The sequence below is a fragment of the Scyliorhinus torazame genome, chromosome 29, assembly GCF_047496885.1.
Source record: "Scyliorhinus torazame isolate Kashiwa2021f chromosome 29, sScyTor2.1, whole genome shotgun sequence".
In the NCBI taxonomy this organism is placed as follows: Eukaryota; Metazoa; Chordata; class Chondrichthyes; order Carcharhiniformes; family Scyliorhinidae; genus Scyliorhinus; species Scyliorhinus torazame.
Window position 1 is genome coordinate 20261423 of NC_092735.1, and position 15522 is coordinate 20276944.

The window sequence follows — 15522 nt, forward strand, 5'->3', positions numbered from 1 at the left end:
TATCCAGGTGGCTCTGGTACATAGCTGCCTGTGACAGGGCAGACCTGTCCTGTTCCTTGGCCACCAACCTCACAGAGAGCCGCAGGCCTTGGACATCCTGACCCATGGGCGATACCTTCACCGCCAAAGCCTCCACTGCGCATGCCACCCACGCGGTGTTGGTCTGGGTGGCACAGATTGTCGGTACCACCTCGTGTCCCTGCACGCGGTTAGACTCCTCCAACAGCACCTACGGGTGCTGGATGGTTGGGAACAGCCTCTAATATAGTCCCTGGCTCTGTATCTGCATCTCAATTATCGATGCGACCGCCCTTTCCAGAAGCCCTTGACCCATCTGGACAGCAGCCAGTCCCTGGGGTCAGGCCACCCTCTGGCCATTTGCCCCCTCGGGGGTCCTTTCTCCATCTGATCAACCACAGTGAGGACCAGATAGCATCCCAGGAGCCGCTTCACGAAAGTGACCAACCGAGGCGAGTGTCTCTGGGATGGTGGAGAATTTTGGAGACAGCTGTGATGGTAAGAAACAAAGAAAGAAACAAAGACTATTACAGCACAGGAACAGGCCCTTCGGCCCTCCCAGCCTGCGCCGATCCAGATCCTTTATCTAAACCCGTCACCTATTTTCCAAGGATCTACTTCCCTCTGTTCATATATCTGTCTAGATGTATCTTTAATAATGCTATCGTGCCCGCCTCTACCACCCCAGCTGGCAAAGCGTTCCAGGCACCCACCACCCTCTGCGTAAAAAACTTTCCACGCACATCTCCCTTAAACTTTCCCCCTCTCACCTTGAAATCGTGACCCCTTGTAATTGACACCCCCACTCTTGGAAAAAGCTTGTTGCTATCCACCCTGTCCATACCTCTCATAATCTTGTAGACCTCAATCAGGTCCCCCCTCAACCTCCGTCTTTCCAATGAAAACAATCCTAATCTACTCAACCTTTCTTCATAGCTAGCACCCTCCATACCAGGCAACATCCTGGTGAACCTCCTCTGCACCCTCTCTAAAGCATCCACATCCTTCTGGTAATGTGGCGACCAGAACTGCACGCAGTATTCCAAATGTGGCCTAACTAAAATCCTAAAGAACTGTAACATGACCTGCCGACTCTTGTACTCAATACCCCATCAAATGAAGGCAAGCATGCTGTATGCCTTCTTGACCACTCTATCGACCTGCATTGCCACCTTCAGGATACAATGGACCTGAACTCCCAGATCTCTCTGTACATCAATTTTCCCCAGGACTCTTCTATTGACCGTATAGTCCGCTCTTGAATTAGATCTTCCATTTGCCTGGATTGAACTCCATCTGCCATTTCTCTGCCCAACTCTCCAATCTATTTATATTTTGCTGTATTCTCTGACAGTCCTCCTCGATATCTGCAACTCCACCAATCTTAGTATCATCTGCAAACTTGCTAATCAGACCACCTATACCTTCGTCCAGATCATTTATGTATATCACAAACAACAGTGGTCCGAGCACGGATCCCTGTGGAACACCACTAGTCACCTTTCTCCATTTTGAGACACTCCCTTCCACCACTACGCTCTGTCTCTTGTTGCCCAGCCAGTTCTTTATCCATCCAATATTGACTGGGACTCACTTAGTGCCAGGGGCTTAGACAGGGCAGAGTTTGTAAGGAGCATCCAGGAGGGCTTCTTAAAACAATATGTAGTCAGTCCAACTAGGGAAGGGGCAGTACTGGACCTGGTATTGGGGAATGAGCCCGGCCAGGTGGTAGAAGTTTCAGTAGGGGAGCATTTCGGGAACAGTGACCACAATTCAGTAAGTTTTAAAGTGCTGGTGGACAAGGATAAGAGTGGTCCGAGGGTGAATGTGCTAAATTGGGGGAAGGCCAATTATAACAATATTAGGCGGGAACTGAAGAACCTAGATGGGGGCGGATGTTTGAGGGCAAATCAACATCTGACATGTGGGAGGCTTTCAAGTGTCAGTTGAAAGGAATTCAGGACTGGCATGTTCCTGTGAGGAAGAAGGATAAATAGCGCAATTTTCGGGAACCTTGGATAACGAGAGATATTGTAGGCCTCGTCAAAAAGAAAAAGGAGGCATTTGTCAGGGCTAAAAGGCTGGGAACAGACGAAGCCTGTGTGTAATATAAGGAAAGTAGGAAGGAACTTAAGCAAGGAGTCAGGAGGGCTAGAAGGGGTCACAAAAAGTCATTGGCAAATAGGGTTAAGGAAAATCCCAAGGCTTTTTACACGTACATAAAAAGCAAGAGGGTAGCCAGGGAAAGGGTTGGCCCACTGAAGGATAGGCAAGGGAATCTATGTGTGGAGACAGAGGAAATGGGCGAGGTACTAAATGAATAGTTTGCATCAGTATTCACCAAAGGGAAGGAATTGGTAAATGTTGAGTCTGGAGAAGGGTGTGTAGATAGCCTGGGTTACATTGAGATCCAAAAAGACGAGGTGTTGGGCGTCTTAAAAAATATTAAGGTTGAATAGTCCCCAGGGCCTGATGGGATCTACCCCAGAATACTGAAGGAGGCTGGAGAGGAAATTGCTGAGGCCTTGACAGAAATCTTTGGATCCTCACTGTCTTCAGGTGATGTCCCGGAGGACTGGAGAATAGCCAATGCTGTTCCTCTGTTTAAGAAGGGTAGCAAGGATAATCCAGGGAACTACAGGCCGGTAAGCCTTACTTCAGTGGTAGGGACATTACTGGAGAGAATTCTTCGAGACAGGATCTACTCCCATTTGGAAGCAAATGGACGTATTAGTAAGAGGCAGCATGGTTTTGTGAAGGGGAGGTCGTGTCTCACTAACTTGATAGAGTTTTTCGAGGAGGTCACAAACATGTTTGATGCAGGTAGGGCAGTGGATGTTGTCTATATGGACTTCAGTAAGTAGACTAGTACAAAAGGTGAAGTCACACGGGATCAGGGGTGAGCTGGCAAGGTGGATACAGAACTGGCTAGGTCATAGAAGGCAGAGAGCAGCAATGGAAGGATGCTTTTCTAATTGGAGGGCTGTGACCAGTGGTGTTCCACAGGGATCAGTGCTGGGACCTTTGCTGTTTGTAGTATATATAAACGATTTGGAGGAAAATGTAACTGGTCTGATTAGTAAGTTTGCAGACAACACAAAGGTTAGTGGAATTGTGGATAGCGATGAGGACTGTCAGAGGATACAGCAGGATTTAGATTGTTTGGAGACTTGGGCGGAGAGATGGCGGTGGAGTTTAATCCGGACAAATGTGAGGTAATGCATTTTGGAAGGTCTAATGCAGGTAGGGAATATACAGTGAATGGTAGAACCCTCAAGAGTATTGAAAGTCAGAGAGATCTAGGTGTACAGGTCCACAGGTCACTGAAAGGGGCAACACAGATGGAGAAGGTAGTCAAGAAGGCATACGGCATGCTTGCCTTCATTGGCCGGGGCATTGAGTATAAGAATTGGCAAGTCATGTTGCAGCTGTATAGAACCTTAGTTAGGCCACACTTGGAGTATAGTGTTCAATTCTGGTCGCCACACTACCAGAAGGATGTGGAGGCTTTAGAGAGGGTGTAGAAGAGATTTACCAGAATGTTGCCTGGTATGGAGGGCATTAGCTATGAGGAGCGGTTGAATAAACTCGGTTTGTTCTCACTGGAACGACGGAGGTTGAGGGGCGACCTGATAGAGGTCTACAAAATTATGAGGGGCATAGACAGAGTGGATAGTCAGAGGCTTTTCCCCAGGGTAGAGGGGTCAATTACTAGGGGGCATAGGTTTAAGGTGAGAGGGGCAAGGTTTCGAGTAGATGTACGAGGCAAGTTTTTTACACAGAGGGTAGTGGGTGCCTGGAACTCGCTACCGGAGGAGGTGGTGGAAGCAGGGACGATAGTGACATTTAGGGGGCATCTTGGCAAATACATGAATAGGATGGGAATAGAGGGATACGGACCCAGGAAATGTAGAAGATTGTAGTTTAGTCGGGCAGCATGGTCGGCACGGGCTTGGAGGGCCGAAGGGCCTGTTCCTGTGCTGTACATTTCTTTGTTCTTTGTTCTTTGTATCTAGCTAGTACACCCTGAACCCCATACGACTTCACTTTTTCCATCAACCTGCCATGGGCAACTTTATCAAACGCCTTACTGAAGTCCATGTATATGACATCTACAGCCCTTCCCTCATCAATTAACTTTGTCACTTCCTTAAAGAATTCTATTAGGTTTGTAAGACATGACCTTCCCTGCACAAAACCATACTGCCTATCACTGAATGTGAATGGATCCTATCCCTCAGTATCTTCTCCAGCAGTTTGCCTACCACTGCGTCAAGCTCACAGGTCTATAATTCCCTGGATTATCCCTGCTACCCTTCTTAAACAAAGGGACAACATTAGCAATTCTCCAGTCCTCCGGGACCTCACCCGTGCCCAAGGATGCTGCAAAGATATCTGTTAAGGCCCCAGCTATTTCTTCCCTCGCTTACCACAGTAACCTGGGATAGATTCCATCCGGACCTGGGGACTTGTCCACCTTAATGCCTTTTAGAATACCCAAAACGTCCCCTTTCCTTATGCCGACTTGACCTAGAGTATTTAAACATCCATCCTTAGCCACAACATCCGTCATGTCCCTCTCCTTGGTGAATACCGATGCAAAGTACTCATTAAGAATCTCACCCATTTCCTCTGACTCCACGCATAAATTCCCAGTAAGTCAGTGTCGTCCCCCGACTGGTACCCTGGGGTGTCTCGGGCTGGGGTCTGGGGTCTTGCCCCCTCACTGTCCGTTGCCTCCCTCATCGCTGGAATCAGCTTGGGGTTGGGGACACCAGAAGGGCCCGCCTCATCGCCAGGTGAGCCTGCAAGACACAGGACATGACCCATGATCGGATCGTGGGTTGGAGTGGGGAGCTGGTGGCGAGGGGGTGGTGTGGGGGTGGTGTGGGGGTGGTGTAGGGGTGGTGAGTGGGTGGTGTGGGGGTGGTGTGGGGGTGGTGTGAGGGTGGTGTGAGGGTGGTGTGAGAGTGGTGTGGGGGTGGTGTGGGGTGGTGCGGGGGTGGTGTGAGGGTGGTGAGGGGGTGGAGTGGGGTGGTGTAGGGGTGGTGTGGGGGTGGTGTGGGGGTGGTGAGGGGGTGGAGTGGGGTGGTGTAGGGGGGGTGTGGGGGTGGTGTGGGGGTGGTGCGGGGTGGTGTGGGGGTGGTGCGAGGGTGGTGTGGGGGTGGTGTGGGGGTGGTGAGGGAGTGGTGTGGGGTGGTGTGAGGGTGGTGTGGGGGTGGTGTGAGGGTGGTGAGGGGTGGTGTAGGGGTGGTGTGGGAGTGGTGAGGGGGTGGAGTGGGGTGGTGTAGGGGTGGTGTGGGGGTGGTGTGGGGGTGGTGCGGGGGTGGTGCGGGCATGGTGCGAGGGTGGTGTGGGGGTGGTGAGGGAGTGGTGTGGGGTGGTGTGGGGGTGGTGTGGGGGTGGTGAGGGAGTGGTGTGGGGGTGGTGTGGGGGTGGTGTGAGGGTGGTGTGGGGGTGGTGTGGGGTGGTGTGAGGGTGGTGTGGGGGTGGTGAGGGGGTGGTGTGAGGGTGGTGTGGGGGTGGTGTTGGGTGGTGTGAGGGTGATGTGGGGGTGGTGTGGGGGTGGTGTGGGGGTGGTGTGAGGGTGGTGTGGGGGTGGTGTGGGGGTGGTGTGGGGTGGTGTGGGGGTGGTGTGAGGGTGGTGTGGGGGTGGTGTGGGGGTGGTGTGAGGGTGGTGTGGGGGTGGTGTGAGGGTGGTGAGGGGGTGGTGTGGGGGTGGTGTGAGGGTGGTGTGGGGGTGGTGTAAGGGTGGTGTGGGGGTGGTGAGGGGGTGGTGTGGTGTGGTGTGGGGGTGGTGTGGGGGTGGTGAGGGGGTGGTGAGGGGGTGGTGTGGGGTGGTGTGGGGGTGGTGTGGGGGTGGTGTGGGGTGGTGTGGGGTGGTGTGGGTGTGGTGTGGGGGTGGTGTGAGGGTGGTGTGGGGGTGGTGAGGGGGTGGTGTGGGGTTGGTGTGGGGGTGGTGTGAGGGTGGTGTGGGGGTGGTGAGGGGTTGGTGTGGGGGTGGTGAGGGGGTGGTGTGGGGTGGTGTGAGGGTGGTGTGGCGGTGGTGTGGGGGTGGTGTGAGGGTGGTGTGGGGGTGGTGTGAGGGTGGTGTGGGGGTGGTGAGGGGGTGGTGTGAGGGTGGTGAGGGGGTGGTGTGAGGGTGGAGAGGGGGTGGTGTGAGGGTGGTGTGGGGGTGGTGTGAGGGTGGTGTGGGGGTGGTGTGGGGGTGGTGTGAGGGTGGTGTGGGGGTGGTGAGGGGGTGGTGTGTGGGTGGTGTGGGGGTGGTGTGAGGGTGGTGTGAGGGTGGTGTGGGGGTGGTGAGGGGGTGGTGAGGGGGTGGTGTGGGGGTGTTGTGGGGGTGGTGTGGGGGTGGTGAGGGGGTGGTGTGGGGGTGGTGTGAGGGGTGTGGGGGTGGTGTGGGGGTGGTGTGGGGGTGGTGTGGGGGGTGTGGGGGTGGTGTGTGGGTGGTGTGAGGGTGGTGTGGGGGTGGTGAGGGGGTGGTGTGTGGGTGGTGTGTGGGTGGTGTGAGGGTGGTGTGGGGGTGGTGTGGGGGTGGTGAGGGGGTGGTGTGTGGGTGGTGTGTGGGTGGTGTGAGGGTGGTGTGGGGATGGTGTGGGGGGTGTGGGGGTGGTGTGTGGGTGGTGTGAGGGTGGTGTGTGGGTGGTGTGAGGGTGGTGTGGGGGTGGTGTGGGGGGTGTGGGGGTGGTGTGTGGGTGGTGTGAGGGTGGTGTGGGGGTGGTGAGGGGGTGGTGTGTGGGTGGTGTGTGGGTGGTGTGAGGGTGGTGTGGGGGTGGTGAGGGGGTGGTGTGAGGGTGGTGTGGGGGTGGTGTGAGGGTGGTGTGGGGTGGTGTGGGGGTGGTGTGAGGGTGGTGTGGGGGTGGTGAGGGGGTGGTGTGAGGGTGGTGTGTGGGTGGTGAGGGGGTGGTGTGTGGGTGGTGTGAGGGTGGTGAGGGGGTGGTGTGTGGGTGGTGTGAGGGTGGTGTGGGGGTGGTGAGGGGGTGGTGTGAGGGTGGTGTGGGGGTGGTGTGTGGGTGGTGTGAGGGTGGTGTGAGGGTGGTGAGGGGGTGGTGTGGAGGTGGTGTGGGGGTGGTGAGGGGGTGGTGTGGGGGTGGTGTGGGGGTGGTGTGTGGGTGGTGTGGGGGTGGTGTGAGGGTGTTGTGGGGGGTGTGGGGGTGGTGTGTGGGTGGTGTGGGGGTGGTGTGGGGGGTGTGGGGGTGGTGTGGGGGTGGTGTGGGGGTGGTGTGGGGGTGGTGAGGGTGGTGTGAGGGTGGTGTGGGGGTGGTGTGGGGGTGGTGTGGGGGGTGTGGGGGTGGTGTGAGGGTGGTGTGGGGGTGGTGTGAGGGTGGTGAGGGGGTGGTGAGGGGGTGGTGTGAGGGTGGTGTGAGGGTGGTGTGGGGGTGATGTGGGGGTGGTGTGGGGGTGGTGTGGGGGTGGTGAGGGGGTGGTGAGGGGGTGGTGTGGGGGTGGTGTGGGGGTGGTGAGGGGGTGGTGTGGGGGTGGTGAGGGGGTGGTGTGGGGGTGGTGTCTAACCCAGGGCCATGGAAAAGGTGTAAAATCAAATCAAAATGAGAATGGACGGAAACTGTGCTGAACGAAAGAAAGAGAAGCTGACGGCACTGAACTGAACTCTCGTCTGGAAGAAAGTTGGAAATCCGAGAGTGCATATGAACTGAACTCCATATCCTCCTTGTCACAAGAGATTTGCTGTGATGGGTTAACATTTCGAATGCGGCCAAGGCACTTTGCTCAATGGTGAAATGTGTCAATGACTGAGAGAATAATACTTGTGGTGTACATGGTAAGGTAGATGCGAAGGGGTTTACAATGCTATATTTTGATGGTGTTGTAAAATAATTATTATCATCATAGATTATCATAGAATCTACAGTGCAGAAGGAGGCCATTCGGCCCATCGAGTAGGCACCGGCTCTTGGAAAGAGCACCCTACCCAAGGTCAACACCTCCACCCTATCCCCATAACCCAGTAACCCCACCCAACACTAAGGGCAGTTTTGGACACCAAGGCAATTTATCATGGCCAATCCACCTAACCTGCACATCTTTGGATAGTGGGAGGAAACCGGAGCACCCGGAGGAAACCCACGCACACACTAGGAGGATGGGCAGACTCCGCACAGACAGTAACCCAAGCCGGAATCGAACCTGGGACCCTGGAGCTGTGAAGCAATTGTGCTATCCACAATGCTAACGCAGTCTCGTTTAATTTAAGGTAAAATAGAGCAAGGAAGAGAGTCGTGTGACCTGCTAGGAGTTCTGCCCAACAGTATATCTGCGCGGAGTTTCGGGGTGGGGGGGAGGGGGCAGGGGGGTGCCCAGGTTGTGTCATATTGAAATGAATGTGCCAAGTTTAAAACCTGAAAACAAAGGCAGAAACTGATGTTCTTGTTATTTTGTCTGAGACTTTGAACGGAAACAGAGATGGGGGGGGGGGGGGGGGGGGGCGGGGGAGCCTGGGAGGGAGAGAGAAAGAGAGGCAACATTGGCTGCAAGCGACAGGGGAATGGCTATTCTGCGTTGGCCACCAGGCTGAGTGCAGATGGGAGCTAACCCTGTCGTTGGGAGAGGGTTGCCAAGAGTTTAACAACTCTGAAAGATTGATCCGAAGCACAGCGATAGCCACGTGAACCATCGAGTAAACACAAAGCAGGGAGACACCAAGGCTCCTTAGGCAGCTCCTTTCAAACTCATGGCCCCTACCATCTAGAAGGAGAAGAGCAGCAGATACCTGGGAACCCCACCACCTGGAGGTTCCCCTCCAAGTCACTCGCCACTCTGACTTGGAAATATATCGGCCGTTCCTTCACTGTCGCTGGGTCAAAATCCTGGAACTCCCTCCCTAACAGCACTGTGGGTGTACCTACACCACATGGACAGTAGCGGTTCAAGAGGGCAGCTTACCACCGCCTCGCCTGTGACGTTCACATTCCATAAATGAATTTTTTTAACAACTTCAAAAAATACTTCATTAGGTGTAAAGCACTTTGGGATGTTCTGGTGCCAGGAAAGACCTCGGGTCCGTCGCAGTGAACGGGTGATCGGGCTGAGCGCCAATCTTTCCTTTGCTAGTCGCGGTAGCGGGGAGGGTGGGGGACAGGACTCGCAATAGAGAATCCCGAGCAGTACACCTTGCAAACCAGCGACCTCTACTGGCCACGACGAAGAATGGCAGCGTGGCACGCCACCACCTGTGATATTCCCTCCGTCCTCCACACCATCCTGGAACTCACTGCCTAACAGCACTGTGGGTTTACCTACTGTGGTGAATGTATTCACCTAAGTATGAACTGTCTGTATAGTGCTGTGACCTATGACCTGGAAATGATAATACGGTCTACTTCCAGGTACTGTACTGGAACCCCAGTGGCCCCCGCCTCTGGCTCCACCCTCACCGGGGCAATATATAGACCGGCCACCTGTGGGTGGCACTCATTTGTACAGCAGACACTGGTAGGTGTGTTCCTGGCTATCAAAGCCTTAGATTCACTCGTTCTCAGTGGATTAACGGTATAACACCTACACCATATAATGGCATAGTGTAGGTTAGATGGTTTTTGTTTCGGTGCAACATCGTGGGCTGAAGGGCCTGTACTGCGCTGTATTGTTCTATGTTATATGTTCTAACTGCGGCTGTTCAAGAAGGCGGCTTGTCCCTGAAACTCGAGGGGTGGGGGTTTGTGGTGGCCACTCTCTCGAGCCAAGAGAAGTTTGAAATAGATTTGATAGAGGCAAAACAACGAGGGGTCTAGGCAGAGCAGAGAGGGGGAAACTGTTGCCATTGGCGGAAAGCCTGAATACCTGTGGAAACCGGTGATAAGTAATTGGCATAAGAGCCAACACTTTGTTTTGGGTAATGCGTGGTTAGGGTCAGGAATACACTGCCTCAGAGTGTCATGGAGGCTGGGCTGGTTCAATCGAGATTTTCCAAAAAAGAACTGTAGGGAAAGGAAATGATCAGGCTGCAGGGAAAGGGGAATTGGATCAGCTAAATTGCTCGCGCAGGAAGTCAGCACGGACCTGACAGGCCGAATGGCCTCCTTCTGTGCTGTAACCATTCAGTGATTCCTTTCGATGGGTCTCTGGGGCAATTAGAAGTTGCCAACCAAATGCTGGTCTCGCCCACGGTAATCACATTCAATGGGCACATTAAAAATCGCATGAGGGGCATTTGTTGGTCATGGGGCGGGGGGGGGGGGGGGCGGCTAGCAAGAAACACAGGTCAGGAGTAATTCAGGTCCTTTCCCTATCCTGGGATGTGGGGGGTGGGAGGAGGGGGCAAGAGTAACAGTCTCGATGCCGCATTCCATGGGGTTTCCCCTTTAAGTAGCTTGGAGCAGATGGAATGGCTGAGGGTGTGGGCACGGAGGTGGGGTTGTTCACGTGTAAGTCCAAATTGCACATGGTTAGGTCCCACAAACAACAGGGTCAGAGCCCTGCATGCTTATTTCCTTTGCTCCCATTTTTCTTTTCTTTTATTATTTTTGGTTCGTGGACCCATAATCGGAATGTGCCTTTAAGCAGACCATCCAAGCTGAAGCAGACTGCTCGTTAGGACAGTGTGTTCCAGGATTTTTATTTTGGAGAGGAGGAAACAGACTCGTCAGCGGCGGGTGACTCTTAGCACCCAGCTTTGGAGGGAGTGGGATTGATTGCTTGACTGGCAATCAGTCAAGTTGGCCAGAGACAGGGGGCGAAATTCTCCCCAAACGGCGTGATGTCCGCCGACTGGCGCCCAAAACGGCGCCAATCAGACGGGCATCGCGCCGCCCCAAAGGTGCGGAATGCTCCGCATCTTTGGGGGCCGAGCCCCAACATTGAGGGGCTAGGCCGGCGCCGGAGGGATTTCCGCCCTGCCAGCTGGCGGAAACGGCCTTTGTTGCCCCGCCAGCTGGCGCGGAAATGACATGACGGGGCGGCGCATGCGCGGGAGCGTCAGCGGCCGCTGACAGTTTCCCACGCATGCGCAGTGGGGAGAGTCTCTTCCGCCTCCGCCATGGTGGAGACCGTTGCGGAGGCGGAAGGGAAAGAGTGCCCCCACGGCACAGGCCCGCCCGCGGATCGGTGGGCCCCGATCGCGTGCCAGGCCACCGTTGAGGCACCCTGCCGGCAGCAGGGTTCTCCCTTCCCGCAGCCGGCCAATAGAGTTTCACGTTGTGGCCACCCCACGCCGTCGGGAAACCTGCAAGTGTGGGTACGCTGCCAGCTGACCGGAGGATCCCGACGACGGAGAATTCTGCTACAAATGTTTAAACCATGGAAGTGAATGGGATAGACTCTCTCTCTCTCTCTCCCTCTTTCTCTCTCTCTCCGTCGCTCTCTCCTGCTTACTGAAGTAATTAGCTGCTTTATTGTTCTGAAACCAGTGAGTGCCTGTCACATTTTTACTACAAACTACAGAGAAAGTAGCCAACCTTGCCAGAGAAAACCATCTCAAGCCTAGAAGGAAGAAGTACCAAAACGAAAGCCTGACTTCTGAAAGATATTGGGCGGGATTCTCCGCAATCGGCGCGATTTCCGCCGACCGGCGCCAGAAACGGCGCGAATCAGTCCGGCATTGCGCCGCCCCAAAGGTGCGGAATTCTCCGCATCTTGAGGGGCCGAGCCCTCACCTTGAGGGGCTAGGCCCGCGCCGGACTGATTTCCGCCCCGCCAGCTGGCGGGAAAGGCCTTTGGTGCCCTGCCAGCTGGCATGGAAATTACTTTGCCGTGCGGCGCATGCGCGGGAGCGTCAGCGGCCGCTCACGGCAGCCCCGCGCATGCGCAGTGGAGGGGGTCTCTTCCGCCTCCGCCATAGTGGAGACCATGGTGACGACGGAAGGAAAAGAGTGCCCCCACGCTACAGGCCCGCCCGCGGATCGGTGGGCCCCGATCGCGGGCCAGGCCACCGTGGGGGCACCCCCCAGGGCCAGATCACCCCGCGTCCCCCCCCCCCACAGGACCCCGGAGCCCGCCCGCGCCGCCTTGTCCCGCCGGTAAGAGAGGTGGTTTGATTCTCGCCGGCGGGACAAGCATTCCAGCAGCGGGACTTCGGCCCATCGCGGGCCGGAGAATCGCCGGGGGCTGGGGGGGGGCCCGCCAACCGGCGCGGCGCGATTCCCACCCCCGCCGAATATCCGGTGCCAGAGAATTCGGCAACCGGCGGGGGCGGGATTCACGTCAGGCCCCGGCGATTCTCCGACCCGGCGGGGGGTCGGAGAATCCCGCCCCTTATCCTTTTATTTATTTATTTATTTATTTTTAACCTCTCAGTCACTCTTTCCCCTCTATGCTGCTTGTTTGTGTGTGTGTGTGCCCCCTGTGTATGTGTGCGTATCTGTGTGCGTGTCTACATGTGTGTGTGCGTGGGGTGTGTCCGTGTCTTTGTATGTCTGTATATGTGTCTAAGTGTATATGTCTGTGTGTGTCTGCATCTGTGTGTGTCTGCGTCTGTGTGTGTGTGTATCTGCATGCGTCTGGGTGTGTGTGTATCTGCATCTATATGTGTGTGTCTACGTCTGTGTGTGTGCCTGTGTGTGTCTGCGTTGGTGTGTGTCCATGTCTGTGTCTGCGCGTGTGTGTGCTCACGTCTGTGTGTGTGTCTGTGTGCGTCTGTGTGTGTGTGTGTGTGTGTGGAGAGTGGTTGGGAAAGGGTTAGTAGCCCGTTACTTTTTCTGTCCATTTAATTATAATACTTACATAATAAAAGTTTTTTGTGTCAAATTTACTGGCGGCTGGAGTTTATTGGCTCAGCATTTTAAAATAAAATGTAATGTCACCTGTACTGTGACTCTGGGTCTAGTGGGGCTGGAATTGATCCCACACTGGCCCAGGGGGTCATGGCAGTACCGTCCAGATAATCTGAATTTCGGTAACTTTGAGTGAGGGATAATTTGGTGTCAGTTTACTTTTAACAGTTTACACTTCACAGAAGTGATTTGGGACCATATTAAAACTGCTCTTTAAATACTAGTTGTTGAAACCACAGATGATCAATTTTGCGGCAATTCCTGGTAATGAGATTCCTTGTTTAAGAAGGATTCTTCATGATTTGATTCCCTGTTTTGGACTAACGATTTTCCAGGTCTAATAGAACACTATCCTTTATTATGGGGCAGCACGGTAGCACAGTGGTTAGCACTGTTGTTTCACAGCTCCAAGGTCCCAGGTTCGATTCCCGGCTTGGGTCACTGTCTGTGCGGAGTCTGCACGTTCTCCCCGTGTGTGCGTGGGTTTCCTCCGGGTGCTCCGGTTTCCTCCCACAGTCCAAAGATGTGCAGGTTAGGTGGATTGGCCATTCTAAATTGCTCTTAGAGTCCAAAATGTTTGGGTGGGGTTATGGGGATAGGGTGGAGGTGTGGGCTTAAGTAGGGTGCTCTTTCCAAGGGCCGGTGGGCCAAATGGCCTCCTTCTGCACTGTAAATTCTATAAGAGGAATTGAATATAAAAGTGAGGTTAGATCTGTGGAAGGGTTATTTAGATCCAAAACGTTAACTCTATTTCTCTCTCCACAGATGCTGCCAGACCTGCTGGGTTAATCCAGCATTTTCTGTTTTTATTTCAGATTTCCAGCGTCTGCAGTATTTTGCTTTTGTAAAAGTAACAATATTATGAACCATAGATTCACGACAGTGCAGAATGAGGCCATTCAGCCCATCGAACCTGCACCGATTCTCCAAACGAGCAGCCCACCCAGGCCCATCCCCACCTAACCTACACATCCCTGGACACTAAGGGCCATTTTTAGCACGGCCAATCCACCTAACCTGCACGTCTAATATCACCTGTATTGTGACTCTGGATCAAGTGACATGGGGGAGGACGTGCAAACTCCACACAGACAGTTACCCGAGGCCGGAATTGAACCGGGATCCCTGGCAGCAGTGCTAACCACTGGGTCACCGTGTCACCTTGTTTCATAAGTGCAGGACATTCGGGAAGCACAGTGGCGCAGTGGATAGCATTGCTGCCTCACGCGCTGAGGTCCCAGTTTCGATCTCGGCTCTGGGTCACTGTCTGTGTGGAGTTTGCACATTCTCCCCGTGTTTGCGTAGGTTTCGCCCCCCCACAACCCAAAGATGTGCATTGGCCACGCTAAATTGCCCCTTGATTGGAAAAAATTAATTGGGTACTCTAAAAATTTTTTTTAAGTACAGGACAGCACGGTAGCATTGTGGATAGCACAATTGCTTCACAGCTCCAGGGTCCCAGGTTCGATTCCAGCTTGGGTCACTGTCTGTGCGGAGTCTGCACATCCTCCCCGTGTGTGCGTGGGTTTCCTCCGGGTGCTCCGGTTTCCTCCCACAGTCCAAAGATGTGCAGGTTAGGTGGATTGGCCATGATAAATTGCCCTTAGTAACCACAATTGCCCTTAATGTTGGGTGGGATCACTGGGTTATGGGGATAGGGTGGAGGTGTTGAGCTTGGGTAGGGTGCTCTTTCCAAGAGCCGGTGCAGACTCGATGGGCCGAATGGCCTCCTTCAGCACTGTAAATTCTATGAATCTATCTATGACATTGATGAGACCACATCTGGAATGCTGTGTGCATTTTGACCTCCATGTTTAAGGAAGGATGCAAGTGTGTTGGAGACGATTCAAAGGAGGTTTACTGGATTAACATCTGGAATGAGCGGGTTGTCTTATGAGGAAATGTTGGACAGACTGGGCTTGTTTCCGAGTTTAGCGAGTGAGAGGGTGACTTGATTGAAGTTTATATTGTTATGGGCTAGAGTTTAGAGAACTCCAAAGTGTATCATGGAGTTCACCTGACCCACAACTTTTAATAGATTGTGGTATGGTTTAGCACAGGGCTAAATCGCTGGCTTTGAAAGCAGACCAAGGCAGGCCAGCAGCACGGTTCAATTTCCGTACCAGCCTCCCCGAACAGGCGCCGGAATGTGGCGACTAGGGGCTTTTCATTTGAAGCCTACTTGTGACAATAAGCGATTTTAATTTCATTTCATTTCATTTTCATATGGGGAGCACACAGCCCACTCCTACAGGTGTGGTACAGCAGAAATGGAAAAGTAAGTTTTAAAACAAAACAATGTTTATTCTATGAACTCAAGTTAACCTTTTTAAAACATACAGTGAACATCTTAGCAACCATTAATTCAAATACAACCCCCAAAGAATACGACACTAAGTAATCCTTAAGCTTTCTTTTTAACAACCATAAGACTTTTAAAAACTTTTAACAGAAGCACATCAGGTTTAAATTCACTACTGAGAACAGTTATCACTCTGAATTCACCAAATGATCAAGAGATAGTCTTTGCATGGCAGAGAGATCAACATTACACATTCTGCGGCTGGCTGCAGCTCCAACACACTGAAACGAAACCAAAAAAACACAGACTCCCCAAGCTTTTCTCAAAGTGAAACTAAAACGCAGAGCCAGAGCTCAGCTCCACCCACACTCTGACACCACTGCAGTAACATGAGCAGACAAACATTTCTTAAAGTGGCATTCTCATGACAATAAGATCTTGAATGGTCTCGAGAAGGGAGATGTGGAAAGGATGCTT